A 5,396-nucleotide genomic window follows, 5' to 3' on the forward strand; every position below is an offset into this window, starting at 1 on the left:
AGAATGTGTTTCATCTCCATCCAGATAAATGTAAAGATATAAAGACTCCATCTTTTCTTATGGCTGAATAGTATTCCATGGTACACATTTGCCACAATTTGTTAAGGCTAATTCTCCAACAGGTCCTTAAGACTGGTTCAAGAAAATTAACATGCACTTTTCTTTAATTTCAGACTTCTGAAGCATTGCTTCACTATTTCTAATCATCCTCAGAGCATACTACTCAGATGTCAGTCATTTGATCTCTTATAATTTAAAGGATTTTTTTCTAATTCTTATTTCTTACTTTCTGATATTTAATAAAGATATAGTTTGAGAGGCATCATTTTTTAAGATGCTGCAGTACCAGATTGGGCCTTTGAATTGAGATTTCATATCATTGAAAAATAGTTTTCCAGGGCTTACTTTGTAATTCCTCCACTTTTATTTTTACTTTTATTTTACTTTTCCTTTATTTATATTTACTCACATATTAACATTTTCTGGCCCTAAAGTCTAATTTTTTCTATATTTTCTCCCTTATATTTCAGCCCTTTATTATTTTAGAAGATCTTAAAAGAATCTTTTAAATTCTTCTATTAATTTTGTTTTAAGCTGAAACAGTGTATTGGAATATCTATGAATTTTTTCCTGCTCATTTATTTTTCATTTTGCATAGGATCCTATATTTGATGTTTAAATAGAACATCTCTTCATGTTCTTAGAATACAATATTTTTCTTAGGGTGTCTTCCCTTTGTCGAATGTTTTGTTATTATGAGCATTATTTAGATGTTTGTCTTTCCTGATGGAGACTTTTCTCAAGTGTCTGGCTATCCTTAGTTGTCCATTTATATTAAGAATTAGACAATGAATACCAAATAGAAATTTTAATAAGTGTGTTTAAAAATGGGTTGCGGGTTGAGAGAGATATTAAGTATGAGGTATAGAAACTATATATTTTGGAATCTCCTTTTTCTAGCTACTCTTTCAACGTATTCTCCCCAAACCTTTGTGCCCCTTATTGTTTTATTTTGTTATTCAGATTATTTTGTTATATTTTTTCAACATCCCTATGAAATGTCCAGTTGAACATTTGCTTCTTTGGGTGTAAAATAACAAGAAGTAATGAGATTAGGAAGTACGAGGATGGTATAATGTACAGATTTAGGCCATTTTCAAAAATTTGGATTTTTATTCTGAGTTCAGTGGGGATTACAGGATTTTCACTGGAGGAATGATATTATTGAGATCCCTTTTGAAAAAATAAAAATGGCAAAATTACAGTGATAGGTTCTAAGTAAGAGAGGAAAGAAGAAGAGAGATAAGTTAGTAGTAATTAAAACAAACCCAGTGAGAGCCCAATGTGTTAGTTGGAAATGTCGTAAGAATTGGTTGGATACTGGGTTATATATATACAGCCATACGTGCAGGGTGTATTATGTTCTTTAATGAAATTAAACATAAGATGAATATTTTATAGGATTAAGACACATCAATACCAGTCAAAAGGTTTTCTTGCTCTTTCATGTGAACTGTTCACAATGTTATGCCAATTCCAATGTCTGTTGATGACAGAATCCTTTAGCCACACTCTTAGCTCATTAGACAGCCATATATTTGACCAAAGAGTGCTTAGAGGCAACATCTTTGATATTTCTGAGATTTTAAAGAATTTTACAGTCGAACCCTTAACTTCATGTTCAGATCATACTTTTCTGTGAGTAGTCTGGAAATGATCTTTGATTGGAAACAAATTTTGAATGTTAGCATCATTAGTCATTGGAAGAGACTGCAAATTTTCAACACCTACCCCAGCTATGTTTAATTTAACTGACATGCTTTTTAGAGAGAGTAACTTATTACTCTCTTCTTATATTTTATTACAAGCCACAAAAGGACAAAAACCACACTTTCAACATCATGAGTGCAAATCTTGGCTACATCACCTAGTCCTTTAGACATATACATACATTTTTAAGACAGTCTCACTTTGTTGCCCTTGGTAGAGTACCAAGGTATCATAGCTCACAGCAACCTCAAACTCTTGGGCTAAAGTGGTTCTCTTGCCTCAGTCTCCCAAATAGCTATGACTATAGGTGCCCGTTACAACATCCGGTTATTTTGAGAGACAGGATCTCTCTCTGGCTCAGGCTGGTCCCAAACTTCTGAGCTCAAGTAATCCATTGGTCTTGGCCTCCTAGGGTGCTAGGATTACAGGCGTAAGCACTGTGCCTGGTCTTTTAGGTATATTCTTTCCACTTTACTATGAACTACCATGCTGAATGTTTTACCATAAGTCTCCTTTTTTTGCAGTTTCTTCTTTCTGCAACTATTTCACTTTCTCTTTAAGCTAAAGATTTCATCATATCTTTCCTCAAAATACTTACAGCTTTTTTGAGCTTCTACCCACTGATATTTCCAAAGTCACTCCCACCTCTTATGGTGTTGCTATGGGTTATTCCACTTGTACAAAAATCTGCATGAGCTATGTACTAATTATGTGCCAATTATCTATTGCTACATAATTAATTACTCCTGAATTTAGAAGCTTAAAACTATATTTGTTATATCACAGTTCCTGTGGGTCAAGAAGCTCGTAGCAGCTAGCTGAATGGTTCTGGCTCAAAATCTGTCCTGAAGTAATATTCAAGGGGTCAACAAGATCTTAAGAGCTTCTCGAAAACTCACTCCTGAGCAGGCTACCATTTTTCACTGGCTTCATTTCCTCTCCACTTAGGCTTCTATATAGGTTCTCTGCATGTACTCACCATACACATGGGGGTTCAAAGGGTGACTGATGAATAAGAGGTCGGGGAGAGAGACAGAGAGGGAAAGAGGTAGGGCAGGGAGTGGAGAGAGAGAGAAAGAGAAGGAGGAAGAATAAGAAAGTGTTCTGTCAGAAGCTTCAGACATTTTTGGCCTGATTTCTGAAATAACATGCCATAAATTCTACCTTACGCCTGTGTTATTAGCCAGACAGCCTGTCTAAGTCCTTTCTTAGGGCTTAGTATTTTGTTATGCTGATTGGGTGAGTTTTAATGAATAGAAATTTATTTTCTTTCAGTTCTGGAGGATAGGAAATCCAAGATCAAGGAGCCAGTATTGGGTGGCACCTGTGGCTCAAAAGAGCAGGGCAGCAGGGCACTGGCACCATATACCGGAGGTGGCAGTTTCAAACCCAGCCCTGGCCAAAAACTCCAAAAAAAAAAAAAAGGAGCAGTATCTTTTGGGGGTCTCATAAGTTGGCAGAAGGAAATGGAGGGTGAGGGGAGGTGAAAGAGAGGAGAGAAAGAAACAGAGAGAAGAGCCCAACTTGCTCTTTTATAGTAAAACCATTGCTAATAGAACAGCAGAGCCCTCAAGGTCTGATTAGATCCTAGAGGCCTCCTTCACAGTACTTTTACCATGGCAATTAAATTACAACATGGATTTTGGAGGTAAGTTCAAATCATTGTAAGGCCCAACAATTTGGTACAAGGATGAGGGATTATTGGGACCATCCTCTAGACGCTTTACCACACTGAGTAAAATGGTTCCGCTCACGTTTTGAGCAGCAAACCCAAAGGTTTCCTTGGAGAGTGGAAGCCTTCCCACACGGACTCAGATGCTCTCGTGGCACTGAAGACACGGAACAAACTGCAGTGACTTATTTAAGAAATCTTTCAGTGTAACTTACACATTTTGTTTTCGATTAATAGCTGATTTTCGGAACAGAATTTTTAAGAATAAAATGTATAGCAGCTACCCAAAGACAAAAATTTTTAGAATTAGAATTTTTGTGTCAGTTTTCACAAGAATCAATGATAATGTGAGCTGGCATCCAATATAAATATTAAACACAGTCTGATCTTCCTCCCGGCCATATGCATTTGGATGGCCCCGGGGGATTGCTTTAGACCTCACAGAGCATGGCTTTTAAAAAGCAGCTGCTATTTTTATGAGAAGTGATTTGGTTTTTCACTCAAGTAAAGGTTTTTAACAAAAATTTTCATAAACCTGGGGAAGTGTACAGGTCCAGACAGATATAAACTAAATCTTTTGGTTACTGGAACAGTGAAGATTTGCAGTTTATTTTACATATAAGGTATAGAGTTCCTAATTTCTAACTAAGATTGCTATCAAAATTGAAAAATAAAATTACATTACATTCAGGTGCTACATAGAATTTTAATTACATTATGGTTTTCTGATTAAAACCCCAAGTCTCCCATAGAAGGAGCAAACTATTACAATACTCAAAAACATGACTGGATGGATCGTAGAGTGTTTAGCTGAATTTGAAAAAACAAATTTCCTGAAGTTTACATTAGATTTACATAACAGTCTCAAAAATGATGAAATTGTGCAGATGATGAGATTAATGATTGCTGATTGCCGAGAAGTAAGGTGGTGCTCTGTGCAGGTACAACTTTAAGAGGACAGCCCTAGGAAATTTCTTGGTCATGATGGAACAGTTGTACACCTTCACTGTGGTGGTGCTGATACTAATCAATATATGTGGTAAAACTGCATAGAACTACACACATATAAATAAGTGTATGTAAAAACTGATAAAATCCAAATAAAACCTGTAGATTATCCCAGTTAACCAATGTCAGCTTCCTGGATATAATACTGTACTACACTGTGTAACACAATATCACTGGGAGAAGTTGAGAAGAAAGTTCCCAACACTGCTTGGATTATTTTTCCTGCTTCTTACAAGTCTACATACAGGACAGTTCTCCAGGTAGACTTGAACTGCCCCAGTTCTCCACTGACGTCCCCACCCTCATCTGTCTGCCTATAGTTCTGGGAATAACCATAGAAGGTCCAGATAACACAGTATCCAAGATAGGGAGGAACTGCCTGAAACGGTCCAGGTCTTGTTCCTGTTCCACATGGGGAATGTAATGTCGTGAATTAAGGAGGGACTACCTGGGCCAGCCTGGGCAGGCGTAGGTTTCGCTCCTCTTTTCTCCGGAAGGAGGACGTCCTTCAGACGGTTTCCCAGTGAGTCAAATTCCCCCTGAGATGTGTAACCTGGGGTGAGCTCCCTTCCTGTCAAAGTGGGGCATGCTCAGTCAAGACTCCATTCTCCTCAAACAGCTTTCCTGAGCCTTGGAGAAGTAGCTCGCGCGAAGCCTAGGCCTGTCTGTAAGTAGTAAACCCATTTCACGTAACAGGCTGCACGTGTGTTCCGTCTCACCTTACTCTGGCAATCAGTCAAACTGCAGCCCGAGACGCAGTGGGCAGAAGTGTTAGGATTTCTATTTCTGCTGGTTGGTGTGGTGGTGATATTTGCCATCCTCCATGCAGTGCCAGGCCTCCCTCGGGATTGGTAATTAGCAAACTAGCTTCCCACTATAATTATTTCAAGATACAAAGTTGAGAAATAAGAGAATAAACATATGGGTTAGTGCTATCAGAGAAGGC

This window comes from Otolemur garnettii, unplaced genomic scaffold (assembly GCF_000181295.1).
Source record: "Otolemur garnettii isolate 467f Iridium unplaced genomic scaffold, OtoGar3 scaffold00033, whole genome shotgun sequence".
Classification (NCBI taxonomy): Eukaryota; Metazoa; Chordata; class Mammalia; order Primates; family Galagidae; genus Otolemur; species Otolemur garnettii.